General features: G+C 32.8%; 3 non-coding genes across 3 annotated transcripts; 1 reads left to right on the forward strand and 2 right to left on the reverse strand.

Annotated features, from left to right (window-relative positions):
- The first annotated feature begins 1944 nt into the window (after positions 1–1944).
- LOC141650384 (small nucleolar RNA Z101) lies at positions 1945–2036 on the forward strand. Its single transcript, XR_012546422.1, has one exon. It is a non-coding gene; the product is annotated as a small nucleolar RNA Z101 (small nucleolar RNA).
- Positions 2037–9509: 7473 nt separating this feature from the next.
- Positions 9510–9608, reverse strand: LOC141650470 (small nucleolar RNA R30/Z108). Its single transcript, XR_012546500.1, has one exon. It is a non-coding gene; the product is annotated as a small nucleolar RNA R30/Z108 (small nucleolar RNA).
- Positions 9609–9688: 80 nt separating this feature from the next.
- LOC141650385 (small nucleolar RNA Z101) lies at positions 9689–9780 on the reverse strand. Its single transcript, XR_012546423.1, has one exon. It is a non-coding gene; the product is annotated as a small nucleolar RNA Z101 (small nucleolar RNA).
- Positions 9781–18401: the final 8621 nt, after the last annotated feature.

The following is an 18401-nucleotide window of genomic DNA, read 5'->3' on the forward strand; positions in this document are numbered from 1 at the left end:
TAATAATAATAATAATATAAATTATAACATTATTAATATATATTATTAATAATAATACACCCTCTATTTTTTTATATATGACTTTCTCACATTTCGAGACAATCCCTTCTCTCTTCAATATCTCTTAAAATATAAGACTAAATATTATGATATGTGTACTCACATAAAATAGTTTTTCGTAAGGAATTTAAAGGTACCATTTTTTATAGTTTTTGAACAAATATATTTTTTTAAATATTAAGTCAAAGGCTTACCTCGTAAAAGCAAAAACCCATATATAAAAAATTGGAGGGAATATAATATATTTATAATAATAACTAAAAAATAAATAATATCTTATATCTTATAAAAAAAGAGGATTGGGGTCTGACATTACTTTTGACATGCTTCTATCCCTCATTGACGTCATATTTTACAAAAATGCTACCCAATACAACTTCTTCTTCTGTCGTTCTTATCCTTTGTCTTTTATCACCTACCGATATTTCTCATTTTTTAATTTTTGTTTCTTTGTTCTCGATTTTATCGACGCTAAAGATAATCACCGTCACATATTTCACCTTCGATTTCTTAGATCAATCAAAAAATTTGATCTGGGTTTGTAATTGTAGCTATGAATTCAAGAAAGGGTTGTTTGAAATCAGATTATCCTCCTCCTCCTGCTTTCTTAGGTTTGGATATGTACGATGAATTCAAAGAGAGATAATCCGATTCATCCTGAGGTCTTATAATCTTATCTTATGTCAGACGGCAATCCCTATCTACAATGTCTTAATCGTCATCGCCGTTGCCTGATGTTGCATCTCTTCGAATGGATGAAGCTAAGTATATATGGGCGACGAATATGATATGGAGGACATCGACGACGATATGCAAGAAACTTTTCGAGACAGAGACGGCTGCTCGGATTTGGATAATGAAGAATATGATTTCATGGTTAGTTGTTTTGATTGTTGTAGTTTGTAGTCTTTATTAGTATTTTTCTTTTGATTCAATTTTGATTTTGCTCGTCCAAAATTATTTAGGTTGTTTATTACAGTATTTTGAACTTAAGTTTTGTTTTTTTGTTCTTGATTTTATCGCTGCTATAGCCGATCCTCAATATGTTTTATTAGACCAGGCTTGATTTGGGTTTTTTATTGATAACTTTATTGATTAATTGGGTATGCAGATTATCGTGTGTAGTTGTGATTTGTTAGTGATGTCGTGTTTCTCTTGTGGTGTTTTGCAGCCTGTTCCATGGTTGAGCTTCCTTTTGTTGCTGTTGACAGGAGCAGAGCTTATATTCTATTATGACCGGGAAAAGAAGTGTCATATTGAAGGTAGATTACTATGGTGAGTTAGTGTTTTTTTCCGGGTTGTATGAATTATTGTTGGTTGATGTGAATTTGAATGGTTTGGCCTTAGAGTCTTGGACACATCCAAAATAGATTACAACTGGACCTTAATGAACTATTGATCAGGTAAAACATGCTTATTTTGTTCATGCTGTTCAACTTCTTGGTGGTCATGAAAGTATGATCCTTTCTTTTCTTCTTTGCATTTTCAATATGTTAATTATTGTGTAATACTTCGTACCGTCTTATATATAGTGAACTTTGAATGTTGTTTTGTTTACTGTTGGAGGAATTTAACAACATTTTTTAAATGTTTAATTGGATGAATTTTGAACAGGAGCAACGCCAAAATCAATTCTTGAGTTGATGAATGTAAAGGATCTAACTTTGTCACATGTTAAGAGTCACCTCCAGGTGAGTTATTATGCTTGATTTATGTTACAGTCTATAATGTATGGTTGCGTACATCTGACCCCATTCTTGAACCTTTCATCAAACGAGTCTAGGAATTCTCTACAGGTTCTGATCGTCAATTTACTAAATTTTTTTTCAAAATTATAATAAATTTATTCTTTTTTTTGTTGTTTTTTTGTATTTACGTATTAAATTTGGGCATATGATGAAATTCAATCTTTCAAATGGGTAATTTGCGTCTGAACTTTTCATTGATGTTATCACCTTGGAGAACTGATGCCCTTTTCATATTTTCTCGATACTAATTCTCATATGAGACGGTCTCACATTAATTTATCGTCAAACGATCTCATACATTATAATAAAGGGATTGTAATGAGGATAACAAGCTTCCTCTTCTGAGTAAAGTTGAGGACAATCGTTGGATGAATGTAACCAATATAATTACTGCCGCTATTGAACTATCCCTTATTATGTATCATTAAAAATTTCTATATAAGACGGTTTTATATAAAACTATAAACAAAATTCACTAAATTGATTATCTTAGCCGAATGTGTCACAAGTTAGAGGGCAATTACATATTGTGAGAGGGAGACTATACGTTTTTAGATTGTGACGGGTTGTGTTCGTTTTTAATGAAATTTTTTTTTGTTACATATAGATAATATTTAATGGATAAGATATAAGGTAACAAATTACGAATAGAAATAAAATCTACTTAATATTAAGTAAAATTGTTTATTTCTAATATTAAGCTTTCGCTATAAGCCGTCGTAAGTTGTAATATGTTAATTTTGTATGCATTGCTTGTGTATGCTCTGCAAGATAGGCATGTCCAGTAACATTTCAAGTATTACGTGTATTAAAATGTACATCCGTCTGATTTTCACAATTTTTTTTTAAATAGAGCAGTTTTTGTTTTTGTTGTCTACTGCCACTTATGTTATGGCACTCTGAAATGCAAAAAACTAAAGGCTATGTATGCATTAATAACTTTTGATTTATTATGCATGTGCAAAGAAAGTGAAAAAAGGTGAAAATAGAGTGAAAATTATACTTTTGCTACACATGTACACACATGCATATCTTTTGTTGTGACTATCTTCATTTCTTCTGTAGTTTGACAGACATACATACGCATGTTAAACTAAGCATAGGACATCTGTTTGGTTTTTAATTATTTTTTTGTTTTTTTTGTAAAGATAAAGGAACCACATTTTTTCTTCCCACCTATGCTTTGTTTAAATACCCAGGTACCTAAGATTCACTTCGGCTTATAACTACAACAAATATCTTTACAATATTTCTCTTCTCTCTAAATTTTCTGAAAAGTTTTTCCAAATTCTATAATTTTTTTTGTGGTTTAGTATATACTGTTAGCGTTAGGAAGAGGTACAGGTTACCGCGAAGTTGTCTGTCTATAATTTCGGGTAAGTATATGCATGTAATTGTATTTAAATATAGCTTCCTTTTTCACTTAAATTGTATTTAGATAATATATATATAGTATATAATTAAAAAAAATATAGCGTATAACTTCATTTATATGTTCACATTTGTTTTCGTACTGGAAGTGAATAACAACTACAACTTTTGCAGGTGATAATTGGTAAACGATCAACCTACAAAAAGAAAAAAAATACTTTGTATCTTTTTAAGGGAATTTGAAGGTTAGTACGAGAAAGGTTGTTTTTTACATTATTTAGTAATATTTTTGGTTTAATGAGATTACCATATTAATTAGATGTAACTGTATTCTAACTTTCTATTGTTACCATTGTTATATTATTCACCTAGGTGCCAACGTTTCTGTGTAAGCGGTATATTTTTCTTACGCATCGTCCTTTTTTTTGGTTGAAACTATAAGATTTAGTGTATATATATATATAGAATGACGATAAGGCACCACCCGGTGACGCTGAATCCAGGCACCAGCTTAATTAAAAAAGAAAAATATTATAAATTAAATTATTAGTTTTCGATTTTGCGCCAAAGTCTAAAGGGTAGTAACGTAATCTAATATTTATTAAATTAAATTAAAATTGTAACTAAACTAAAGCAGATCTTTTCTTTATCAATTGTTAACCTAAAAATCATTTGTTGTTTGAGCAATCCAATCATCTATAATCTCAAAAATAAACAAAACTGAATCAAGTATTTATGTCTATTGGTGTTAGCAAATATCAAACATATTAGAGTTGTAATATTCACTTGAAAAATCTGCAATCCCATGCTCGTACCCAGGATTTTATATACGTGGTAGCGGAATTTTTTTTAACATTTCCTCGGTTAGAATAAACACGGATGAACACAAATTTTTTGTAATAGTAACTTTTTGTAAAATTGAAAAAAATATTTGTTTTAGCGTAATTGTTTAATAAGTTAACAGAAAAAAACTCAATTGCACGTAAATAACTGAATACAAATGCCTCTCAACGAATCCCATCAGCCCTATGATATATGGACAGAAACAAAAAATGACGCGAGGAAAAATAAAAAATGCTGCTTGTGAGAATCGAACTTGAGTTGTCTATGTAAGAGGATTAAGAGCTCAACTTCACCACTTTGGCACAGACAATATACTGCTATTATGATGGTTTTACTTGTATTTATATTTCGATTACAACCATCTATACGGGGCAGCAAAAAGTCATTTTTCTTATATATTTTTCCGGTTTCGGGATAGCGGCCACTACCCCTTGCTACCGCCTGGATCGCCCCTGCTTCTACCTTTCTAATTCATTAACAATCATATCATTTTGATTCATCTTCAATCTTTTTGAGGAAATGAGTTCCAAGTTAGAACAAACAAAATACACAGTTTGTAACTATAGTCTATATACGTTTCTACTAATAAATTTTTTTAAATTGATTACAATTCGGCATCAAACTCAATCATCATGCACGATGAATTCACCATTAAGCATTTTGGGCTATTTAGCAAGAGTATGTATATATGACTTAAGGTTCCACTTATTGGAAGTTCGTTGCATGCTATCAAACATCATTACAAAGGTTGTGCCACTTGTGTTATGGCACTCTGAAATGCAAAAAACTAAAGGCTATGTATGCATTAATAACTTCTGACTTATTATGCATGTGCAAAGAAAGTGAAAAAAAGGTTAAAATAGAGTGAAAATTGTACTTTTGCTACACATGTACACACATGCATATCTTTTGTTGTGATTATCTTCATTTCTTCTGTAGTTTGACATACATACATACGCATGTTAAACTAAGCATAGGACATCTGTTTGGTTTTTAATTATTTTTTTTTTGTAAAGATAAAGGAACCACATTTTTTCTTCCCACCTATGCTTTGTTTAAATACCCAGGTACCTAAGATTCACTTCGGCTTATAACTACAACAAATATCTTTACAATATTTCTCTTCTCTCTAAATTTTCTGAAAAGTTTTTCCAAATTCTATAATTTTTTTTGTGGTTTAGTATATACTGTTAGCGTTAGGAAGAGGTACAGGTTACCGCGAAGTTGTCTATCTATAATTTCGGGTAAGTATATGCATGTAATTGTATTTAAATATAGCTTCCCTTTTCACTTAAATTGTATTTAGATAATATATATAGTATATAATTAAAAAAAATATAGCGTATAACTTCATTTATATGTTCACATTTGTTTTCGTACTGGAAGTGAATAACAACTACAACTTTTGCAGGTGATAATTGGTAAACGATCAACCTACAAAAAGAAAAAAAATACTTCGTAACTTTTTAAGGGAATTTGAAGGTTAGTACGAGAAAGGTTGTTTTTTACATTATTTAGTAATATTTTTGGTTTAATGAGATTACCATATTAATTAGATGTAACTGTATTCTAACTTTCTATTGTTACCATTGTTATATTATTCACCTAGGTGCCAACATTTCTGTGTAAGCGGTATATTTTTCTTACGCAACGTCCTTTTTTTTTGTTGAAACTATAAGATTTAGTGTATATATATATAGAATGACGATAAGGCACCACCCGGTGACGCTGAATCCAGGCACCAGCTTAATTAAAAAAGAAAAATATTACTCACTCCCATTCACAATAAACCTCCCATTTCATTTTGGCACAAAAATTAAGGAAATACACTACCCCACCATATAATTAAATTTGGACCACACAAATACACTACCCCACCATACAATTAAATTTGGACCACACAAACACTTACCAAAAAAGGAAATAGGGAGGTTATTGTGAATAACCGAAAAAGGAAATAGGGAGGTTTATTGTGAATGGGAGGGAGTATAAATTAAATTATTAGTTGTCGATTTTGCGCCAAAGTCTAAAGGGTAATAACGTAGTCTAAAGGGTAGTAACGTAATCTAATATTTATTCAATTCAATTAAATATTCATATATGTGTGTAATTACAATTACGAATTTATATTATTTATTTATCATTTAAACGTAATAGATTTATTTTATTAGTTCGACTTATAAGAACTAATAAAATAAATCTATTACGTTTAAATGATAAATAAATAATATAAATTCGTAATTGTAATTACACACATATATGAATATTTTTCTAGAGATTTTGGAATTGTTTGACGGCAAAAATATGTACAATTTGCATTAACATATAAGATGGAATACGTATAATTGTTATACTAAATATTGAATATTAATAATATCTGTAGTGTTATAATTTTATTATTCCAGTTTATTTTTTTTATATATATTTAAATGCGTAAACATTAAGGTATATATATATATATATATATATATATATATGTATATATATATATATATATATATGTATATATATATATATGTATGTATATATATATATATGTATGTATATATATATATATGTATATATATATATATGTATATATATATATATATATATGTATATATATATATATATATGTATATATATATATATATATGTATATATATATATATATGTATATATATATATATATATATATATATATATATATATATATATATGTGTGTGTGTGTGTGTGTGTGTGTGTGTGGAAAATGAGATGGAGCTACTGGGTGGTACTCAAATTGGGCGCCATCGGGGGTATTATATTAAATTAATTATGTATTTTCATTTTCATCCACTAAAATTTGAATTTCATCGTCACTAATTGAAATGGGTAGTTTGGGAACTTTAAATTGCATAATTAATTATGTATAGATAATTGGAAGAAAAACAGTTGATTTGTTCCTAACATTTTGTCTCTTTTTGAGGAAATGAGTTCCAAGTTAGAACAAACAAAATACACAGTTTGTAACTATAGTCTATATACGTTCCTACTAATAATTTTTTTTAAATTGATTACAATTCGGCATCAAACTCAATCATCATGCACGATGAATTCACCATTAAGCATTTTGGGCTATGTAGCAAGAGTATGTATATATGACTTAAGGTTCCACTTATTGGAAGTTCGTTGCATGCTATCAAACATCATTACAAAGGTTCAAGATGAATCAAAATGATATGATTGTTAATGAATTAGAAAGGTAGAAGCAGGGGCGAATCCAGGCGGTAGCAAGGGGTAGTGGCCGCTATCCCGAAACCGGAAAAATAAATAAGAAAAATGACCTTTTGCTGCCCCATATAGATGGCTGTAATCGAAATATAAATACAAGTAAAACCATCATAATAGTAGTATATTGTCTGTGCCAAATTGGTGAAGTTGAGCTCTTAATCCTCTTACATAGACAACTCAAGTTCGATTCTCACAAGCAGCATTTTTTATTTTTCCTCGCGTCATTTTTTGTTTCTGTCCATATATCATAGGGCTGATGGGATTCGTTGAGAGGCATTTGTATTCAGTTATTTACGTGCAATTGAGTTTTTTTTGTTAACTTATTAAACAATTACGCTAAAACAAATATTTTTTTCAATTTTACAAAAAGTTACTATTACAAAAAATTTGTGTTCATCCGTGTTTATTCTAACCGAGGAAATGTTAAAAAAAATTCCGCTACCCCGTATATAAAATCCTGGGTACGAGCATGAGATTGCAGATTTTTCAAGTGAATATTACAACTCTAATATGTTTGATATTTGCTAACACCAATAGACATAAATACTTGATTCAGTTTTGTTTATTTTTGAGATTATAGATGATTGGATTGCTCAAACAACAAATGATTTTTAGGTTAACAATTGATAAAGAAAAGATCTTCTTTAGTTTAGTTACAATTTTAATTTAATTGAATAAATATTAGATTACGTTACTACCCTTTAGACTTTGGCGCAAAATCGAAAACTAATAATTTAATTTATAATATTTTTCTTTTTTAATTAAGCTGGTGCCTGGATTCAGCGTCACCGGGTGGTGCCTTATCGTCATTCTATATATATACACTAAATCTTATAGTTTCAACCAAAAAAAAGGACAATGCGTAAGAAAAATATACCGCTTACACAGAAACGTTGGCACCTAGGTGAATAATATAACAATGGTAACAATAGAAAGTTAGAATACAGTTACATCTAATTAATATGTTAATCTCATTAAACCAAAAATATTACTAAATAATGTAAAAAACAACCTTTCTCGTACTAACCTTCAAATTCCCTTAAAAAGATACAAAGTATTTTTTTTCTTTTTGTAGGTTGATCGTTTACCAATTATCACCTGCAAAAGTTGTAGTTGTTATTCACTTCCAGTACGAAAACAAATGTGAACATATAAATGAAGTTATACGCTATATTTTTTTTTTAATTATATACTATATATATTATCTAAATACAATTTAAGTGAAAAAGGAAGCTATATTTAAATACAATTACATGCATATACTTACCCGAAATTATAGACAGACAACTTCGCGGTAACCTGTACCTCTTCCTAACGCTAACAGTATATACTAAACCACAAAAAAAATTATAGAATTTGGAAAAACTTTTCAGAAAATTTAGAGAGAAGAGAAATATTGTAAAGATATTTGTTGTAGTTATAAGCCGAAGTGAATCTTAGGTACCTGGGTATTTAAACAAAGCATAGGTGGGAAGAAAAAATGTGGTTCCTTTATCTTTACAAAAAAACAAAAAAATAATTAAAAACCAAACAGATGTCCTATGCTTAGTTTAACATGCGTATGCATGTCTGTCAAACTACAGAAGAAATGAAGATAGTCACAACAAAAGATATGCATGTGTGTACATGTGTAGCAAAAGTACAATTTTCACTCTATTTTCACCTTTTTTCACTTTCTTTGCACATGCATAATAAATCAAAAGTTATTAATGCATACATAGCCTTTAGTTTTTTGCATTTCAGAGTGCCATAACACAAGTGGCAGTAGACAACAAAAACAAAAACTGCTCTATTTAAAAAAAATTGTGAAAATCAAACGGATGTACATTTTAATACACGTAATACTTGAAATGTTACTGGACATGCATATCTTGCAGAGCATACACAAGCAATGCATACAAAATTAACATATTACAACTTACGACGGCTTATAGCGAAAGCTTAATATTAGAAATAAACAATTTTACTTAATATTAAGTAGATTTTATTTCTATTCGTAATTTGTTACCTTATATCTTATCCATTAAATATTATCTATATGTAACAAAAAAAAATTTCATTAAAAACGAACACAACCCGTCAAAATCTAAAAACGTATAGTCTCTCTCTCACAATATGTAATTGCCCTCTAACTTGTGACACATTTTGCTAAGATAAACAATTTAGTGAATTTTGTTTATAGTTTTATATAAAACCGTCTTATACAGAAATTTTTAATGATACATAATAAGGGATAGTTCAATAGCGGCAGTAATTATATTGGTTACATTCAGCCAACGATTGTCCTCAACTTTACTCAGAAGAGGAAGCTTGTTATCCTCATTACAATCCCTTTATTATAATGTATGAGATCGTTTGACGATAAATTAATGTGAGACCGTCTCATATGAGAATTAGTATCGAGAAAATATGAAAAGGGCATCAGTTCTCCAAGGTGATAACATCAATGAAAAGTTCAGACGCAAATTACCCATTTGAAAGATTGAATTTCATCATATGCCCAAATTTAATACGTAAATACAAAAAAACAACAAAAAAAAGAATAAATTTATTATAATTTTGAAAAAAAAAATTAGTAAATTGACGATCAGAACCTGTAGAGAATTCCTAGACTCGTTTGATGAAAGGTTCAAGAATGGGGTCAGATGTACGCAACCATACATTATAGACTGTAACATAAATCAAGCATAATAACTCACCTGGAGGTGACTCTTAACATGTGACAAAGTTAGATCCTTTACATTCATCAACTCAAGAATTGATTTTGGCGTTGCTCCTGTTCATAATTCATCCAATTAAACATTTAAAAAATGTTCTTAAATTCCTCAAACAGTAAACAAAACAACATTCAAAGTTCACTATATATAAGATGGTACGAAGTATTACACAATAATTAACATATTGAAAATGCAAAGAAGAAAAGAAAGGATCATACTTTCATGACCACCAAGAAGTTGAACAACATGAACAAAATGAGCATGTTTTACCTGATCAATAGTTCATTAAGGTCCAGTTGTAATCTATTTTGGATGTGTCCAAGACTCTAAGGCCAAACCATTCAAATTCACATCAACCAACAATAATTCATACAACTCGGAAAAAAACACTAACTCACCATAGTAATCTACCTTCAATATGACACTTCTTTTCCCGGTCATAATAGAATATAAGCTCTGCTCCTGTCAACAGCAACAAAAGGAAGCTCAACCATGGAACAGGCTGCAAAACACCACAAGAGAAACACGACATCACTAACAAATCACAACTACACACGATAATCTGCATACCCAATTAATCAATAAAGTTATCAATAAAAAACCCAAATCAAGCCTGGTCTAATAAAACATATTGAGGATCGGCTATAGCAGCGATAAAATCAAGAACAAAAAAACAAAACTTAAGAATTCAAAATACTGTAATAAATAAGCTAAATAATTTTGGATGAGCAAAATCAAAATTGAATCAAAAGAAAAATACTAATAAAGACTACAAACTACAACAATCAAAACAACTAACCATGAAATCATATTCTTCATTATCCAAATCCGAGCAGCCGTCTCTGTCTCGAAAAGTTTCTTGCATATCGTCGTCGATGTCCTCCATATCATATTCGTCGCCCATATATACTTAGCTTCATCCATTCGAAGAGATGCAACATCAGGCAACGGCGACGGCGATTAAGACGGTGTAGATAGGGATTGCCGTCTGACATAAGATAAGATAATAAGACCTCAGGATGAATCGGATTATCTCTCTTTGAATTCATCGTACATATCCAAACTTAAGAAAGCTGGAGGAGGAGGATAATCTGATTTCAAACAACCCTTTCTTAAATTCATAGCTACAATTACAAACCCAGATCAAATTATATAATAGTAGTAGTAGTAGTAATAATAATAATAATAATAATAATAATAATAATAATTGGTCTAATATAATAATTATGAATAGTATTAATAATAATGAGTATTAATAAAATAACAAATATAATATAATAAAAAAAATAACTAAATAAATATATTAAATATAAATATAATAATATAAAAATATGAATTAATTATTAATAAATATAATAGTAATATAATAAAAATAAAAATAAAAATAATAATAATAATAATAATAATAATAATAATAATAATTTTCCGGTCTCTCTCTTCTTTCTCTCTCTACGAATATTCTCTGAAAACTGCGACAACCGAGTGGTGCACTCAGCTTCGTTTTGAAGCCTTGTCGCCATGCCGAGGGGCCGGCCGCCCAAAATACAGGCCATCTCACGTCAGACCCGTTCTCGTGATCAATCAGGTGGTGATTTAATTGGAAGTAAAGATGGTGCTAGCACGTCTAGGTCTCCGGGGACTGCCGTTTTGGGGGATTTTATCGGTTCTGCTCGATCTTCTCCTCAGGCGGTGGCTACTTCTCCTCAGGTGGTGGTTAATTCCACTCCTGTGCAGGTAATCTCAAAAACCCCTCTAGGAAACCCTAAACCTAACTCGGATATTCCTGCTACTGTCAATCCCCCTAAGAAACCCTATGCTCAGGCCCTTAAAACTTCTGGGAAGGGTATGTCTCTTTCCTATGTCCAGAATCAGAGTAAAGAGGTTATCATTGAGGAGGAGGATATTGTTAGTGAAGTAGATTATTGGAGTTGTACCCTTGTTGGCACTGTAATGGGACGTAAAACGTCCATTGCGGAGCTTAATTCCCTCGTTTCAAAGCATTGGAATCACATTACTTCTCCTGAGATTCTCTACTTTGGGAAAGGCTGGTACTATTTCCGGTTTTTATCTCAGGAGGATATCACAAGTATTCAGTCTGAATGCTGGAATGTGAATGGTTTCCCTTTGGTGTTCAAACCCTGGTCTCCTACAGTTGCAGAAGAGTTAGATGTGGTCTCTACTGTACCTGTTTGGGTTCTCTTCCCAAACCTTGACCCTTGCTTTTGGTCTCAGTCTGCCTTAAGCAAGGTTGCAAGCTTTGTTGGCAGACCTATTTGTGCTGATGAGCCCACTACTTCAAAGAGTAAAATTGCTTTTGCTCGCATTTTGGTTGAGGTAGACCTTTCCAAGGAGCTGCCTAAAGGGATGACCTTACAAACTCCTTATAGGGGTACCATCCTTCAGAAAATAGAATATGAATGGCTTCCCTATTTCTGTCACACTTGCTGCAAGGTTGGGCACACTAAGGAAAGATGTAAGAAAAACCAGCCTAAGCAAGCCTATCAGCCTAAGCAGATGGCTTCAGTGGTAAAGGAAACTCAAGTGGCTGCTACTACAACACCTCCTGCTCAGGATAAGAATGGCTTCACTAAGGCTAAATCTGGGAGGAAAAGTGTTGACCATATAGTTGTTCCTGTTGTTTCAAGACTAGAAAATCAATTCACGGTTTTGGAGCCTACTGATAAACCTGTGCTGGTCCAACTTGAGGTAGAGCATGATAAAGTCCATGTGGCTTTTGATTATGGGCCTGTTGTGGAGATTGAGTCAGGAGGTCCTCCTCCCCCTCTATCACCGCAATGATCATTTCCTCCTGGAATGTGAGGGGGATGAATGACCCCCTAAAACAGCAGGAGGTTTTAGGCTTCCTGTATGAGCAGAAAATTGATTGTGTTGCTCTTATTGAAACTCATATCAAAGCTGCCTCAGCTAAGATAGTTTACAAAAGCAGATTTAGTGGTTTTTCTCTTGCATCTAACTATGAGTGCCACCCTGGTGGGAGGCTTTGGATTCTTTGGAATTCTTCTACAGTCCAGGTGACTGTTCTGGAAAAAGGGGCACAATACATCCATTGTTCCCTCCTTCATCTATGCACTCAGCAGAAGGTTAATGTTACTTTTGTTTATGCGTTCAATAGGGCTATTGATAGAGTTGCCCTCTGGACAAGTTTACAGATTCTTTCTCAGAGCCAACAGCTCCCTTGGTTGTGCCTTGGAGATTTCAATGTTTCTCTTACTGCGGATGAACGGGTTGGGTGTCTCACTCATGATAAGGAAATGCAGGAATTTAGAGAATGTTTGCAATTCTGTGGTCTGTCTGATCATCCTTCTACATGAGGGCTCTTTACCTGGCATAATAAACAATCTTCATGCCCTAAATGGGCTAAGCTTGATAGATTGTTGGCTAACTCCCAATGGTTTTTACAAATTCCTGCCTCCACTGTTGCAATCTTGCCTGCAGGTATTTCGGATCATACTCCTCTTGTCCTGACTATCCCATCAGGCAGGATAATGAGGAGGCCCTTCAAATACTTGAATTGCTGGGCTCTATCTGAGGACTTCCACTCCCTCATTTCTGAAAAGTGGGGATCAGGTGCTCAAGGGGGTAAAATTCACTCTTTGTTTTCTCAGTTAAGGGGATTACGTGGTTACTTTAAGGCTCTGCACTCTTCTGAATTTGCTGGGTTAACTAGGAGAGTCTCTGAAGCTAAAACTGCTCTTTTGCAAAACACTCCTATTCATCAGCCTCTCCTTGCCCAGGAAAAAGCCCTTCTGACTTCTTATATTAAACTCAAATCTGCTGAAATGAGGGTGCTTACCCAGAGAGCTAAGGTCCAGCATTTGCGTTTGAGTGATGCTAATACTAGGTATTTTTATGCTACCATTGCTGCTAGACGTAGTAGCAATACTATTGGCCTCATTAAAGATATGCACGGTCAATTTTGCTCTGGTCATAAGGAGGTTTCCCATGCTTTCTTAGGATTTTATGAGTCACTTCTTGGATCTTCTGAAAAAGTGACTCCTCTTCCTCCTGAGCTTTTTGCTAAGGATTGTCTATCTGCTACTGATCATCTGAATGTAATGGTTACTGACAAGGAGATTGAAGACGCTCTGTTTTCTATTGATAGAAACAAAAGTCCTGGGGTGGATGGGTATTCCTCAGGATTTTTCAAGGATTCTTGGAGCATTACTGGTACTGATTTTAAGGATGCTGTTAAGGAGTTCTTCCTTAAAGGATCTATGCCAAAGGCTGCTAATTCTACTATAATAGCTCTTATCCCCAAGGTTGCTTCTCCCTCCTCAGTTACTGAGTTCAGGCCCATCTCATGCTGTACAGTCTTTTATAAAACAGTCAGTAAAATCTTAGCCAACAGAATGAAGTCGGTTTTGCCTAGCATTGTGGGCTTGGAACAGGCAGCTTTCATTGAAGGGAGGGATTTATTTGATAATTCCATGCTTGCTCATGAGCTTGCATCCAAATACAATAGAAAACTCCTTACTCCCAGATGCATTCTAAAGGTTGACATAAAAAAGGCTTTTGACTCTGTCAGTTGGGAGTTCCTTGCTAGCTGCTTAAAACTTTTTGGTTTCCCCCCCATTTACTCTAACTGGGTCCTTGCTTGTGTTACTTCCTCCCATTTCTCTCTAAGTGTTAACGGCTCTTTGGAAGGGTTTTTCCCAGGTAAAAGGGGTCTTAGACAGGGAGACCCCCTTTCCCCTTATTTGTTTGTGCTTTGTATGGAAGTTCTGTCCAGACTCTTAAGGAAGCTACCCTCTTACCCTGGCTTCTCTTATCATCCTAAGTGTGTGAAAGTCCAACTCACCCACTTAGTCTTTGCTGATGATTTACTTGTTTTCACTCGAGGGGATCTTCCCTCAGTTCTGGCTGTAGATAACTGCCTGCATCAGTTTGCTGCTTTGTCTGGCCTTCATGTTAATCCCATGAAGTCTAATCTCTTTTTTGGTGGGGTTCCTGCTTCAGTGAAAGCCCTTATTTTATCTACTACTGGATACACTCAGGGTGATCTGCCTGTGCGGTATTTGGGACTCCCTCTTTTTAGTTCCAGGCTTACTCAGCGCATGTTCACTCCTATGCTGGACAAAATTAGAGAGACCATCTCCCATTGGGCTAACCATCAACTCAGCTATGCTGGTAAAGTTACTCTTATTAATTCTGTTATCTTTGGCCTTCACAATTTTTGGGGTGCTAGTGTTCTCCTTCCTAAGGGTATTGTTAAGCGCATTAACAAAATGTGCAAGGACTTCATGTGGGGTATCAAAGATGGTGAAAGACGACTTGTTTTCAAGAGCTGGGAGAGCATTTGTCTTCCTAGAGAGGAGGGGGGATTTGATATTAAAGAGATACTTAGTTGGAATAAGGCACAACTGATGATATGGGTTAAAAAGATTCTCACTAATGCACCTAATATATGGGTGAAATGGGCCAATGCCTATATCCTCAAAGGTGTGGATTTCTGGGATTTTAAGCTTACTGCTGCACACTCTTGGTTCTGGGGCAATGTCATATCTTCCAGAGATTGTCTTCTTCAGGTTGCAGGGGATAGAGTTCAGGCTACTTCTTTACTTCTTCTGCCAAACTTTAAACAGCTGATCTATGATAGTCTGCGGCATAAGGGAGCTAAGTTCTATCCTCAAAAAATTTTGTGCGAGCCTCTTAACTACCCTAAGCATGCTGTCATTGGTCTTCTTGCTATGCAGGGCAGGCTCCCTACTGTGGATAACCTTTGCAGTAGGGGGCTCTTTCTGACTAATAGATGTGTCCTGTGTGAAAGACAGGCGGAATCTTCTAGTCATTTATTTTTTGAGTGTGCCTTCTCATCTGAAGTGTGGTATGAGGTCTCTCAATGGCTTGGGATTACTTTTCACCCCAAGCTCAAATCTGTTCTTCACTGGTTCAAGCAGCACAATCGGGGGAGGAGTTGGATAAAAAAGCAACGTAGGTGTGCCTTGGTCTGTTCCATATACCTACTGTGGGCTGAAAGAAATAAGCGGCTTTTTCAGGAGCTGGTGCAGCCAGTCTCTACTATTATATGGCGTGTCAAATACCTAGTCCTTCTTAGGTCTAGGAAAGAAGAAGGGGAGGTTTAGCCTGCCTTTTTAGTCTATTTTAATTATGGTTTTATTGTTTGGTTTTAGGAGGGGACTGTATTGGTCTCCCTTGTAGAATGTGTAGGATCTGTACTCAAACATCATTCCATGAATATATGCAAAGATCCTGATTTCTGCAAAAAAAATAATAATAATAATAATAATAATAATAATATAATAATAATAATAATAATAATAATAATAATAATTTAATTAATATACTAATAATGATATCAATGTTGGAATATGTGTTCTCCGACAATAATGAGATCACAACTGTCGATCATGATGATCACATGTTTAAATCTCATTTTAAGAATACATGTGGGATGTAATATTTTGATCAACAATGGTCCACACATATCGGTAATGATTGATGACTAGAGTTTGACATTATCGTCGTGCGGCGGTGGTGATCGATTGATCCCCTTAGGTCATACCTATAGGGAAATACTCTTAATTGATTATTTAATTAATCGTATGCCGATACGAGTTAATTAAATTGCTTAAAATTGACGGATGATTTTGTGAGTAAAGTTAACGTGTCTTATTGTAATTCGATTAAATTAGATACGGTCTAAGTAATCGAATTGTTTTATTACTTAGATAAAGTTATTGTTTACGAAACAATTGAAATTTAAATTGAATGAATAATTTATTATAAATACAAGACGTTGTAATTTATAATTTGATAAACCGTTTTGGCACAAGTAATTACGAATTACTAGTCGATTTTGTATATGACATATTTTATGAGTATGTTGATTTTTAATATGTTAAAAATACATTACAATTTCACAAGTCAAGTAACATGTCACATATGTCACAATTGACAAAAGACAAAATAAAATGGACCTTCCATTTTATGTCATATGTGCCGAAAATATGGAGGGAGTATAAGGTTTATATTGTGTTTTTATTTTAAGTGGAAAACACAATGATTAAAACTAACTAGTAGCCTTGCATACCTATTCTTTCTTGGGTAGAAAAACTAGCTCATGCATTGGGCACTCTCCTCCCCTCCAACCGGTTTTGCATGGTAAAAAGCCAAGGGTTTTTCCTCTCCATTATTTTTCATTCATTTTTGATGATAAAAATTTCTAGTGTAAGAAATAACTATTCTCTCTACATCTTATGAAACTTTTAGAGAAATAAAAATCTCACAAAAGCTCCTCTCTTGACCGAAATATTCAAGAGAAAATACAATTTATTTTGTGTCAAATTTTAAGTAAGACTTGTATTATTTCTAGTACAAAATAATATTAGTTATTAAGAGGTTTCCTTGGGTATTCACTTTTGGGAGAGGTTCTATTTTGGACCTTTTGTTCATCCATTATAAGGAAGCTCAAGAACTAACAAATAGGTGAATTTGTTGGTGCCCTAATATCTTAAACCTCAATGTAAGATTGACGATTTCTTCTTTTATCTTGTTTTAGTTTGCATGCATAAGATCTTCCATTTATTTTATGACTAAATAAATTTGAACATATATGAATATGTAAATTAATGAGATTAATGAACTTAACAATCAATAAGAATATAAAATAAGAATAATAATATTAATGTTGAAATAAACTAATATAAACTGAATGAAGCTGAACTGAACTTAATGAGCTGAACTGAACTGAACTGGAATTAAGTCCAAAAGAATAGGGTCTAACTTATTTCGGAAATCATTATGGTGGAATACAAACGCAAAAGCCCTTCCTTTTGGAATACTCAATAGACTTAAAAGATTTTTGGTAAATACCCAAGCTCTAAGGATGACTCATATTTATAACACAGTTATTTTTTCACATACGGATTTTACTCTTTCACATACATTTTTTTCATTTATTTTTCATATCATACCCTTTTACCTAAACAAAGCAAATTAACTCTTATATCAACATTTTTCACTATACTCTAATCTAATTGCTCCAAAGACTTGAACAATGGATCAAAATTCTCCAACTAGTGACAATTCTACTATTTATACCCTTTTACCTAAACTAAGCAAAGATTTTGGGTCGTTGATTCCCAAGTTTCAAGGATGACTTCTATTTATAATCATAAGATCACCCTACCTTATGTTAATATTTTAATATGAGTCAATTCTACTATTTATACGTAGTATATTCATCACACCTCCATTATTTTTCAATGTGAGACAAATAACATACTAAGAAATATGTCATCTTTTTCACTCGACATCCAACCCGAATCCCGAAATACGGACAATTGTTACTCATTATATCTAATACAGTAGTAGTCATATTTAATAATATGAACAAATAATATATGTTAATGTTCATACGTTCAACAT

Source organism: Silene latifolia, chromosome 3 (assembly GCF_048544455.1).
Source record: "Silene latifolia isolate original U9 population chromosome 3, ASM4854445v1, whole genome shotgun sequence".
NCBI classification, from domain to species: Eukaryota; Viridiplantae; Streptophyta; class Magnoliopsida; order Caryophyllales; family Caryophyllaceae; genus Silene; species Silene latifolia.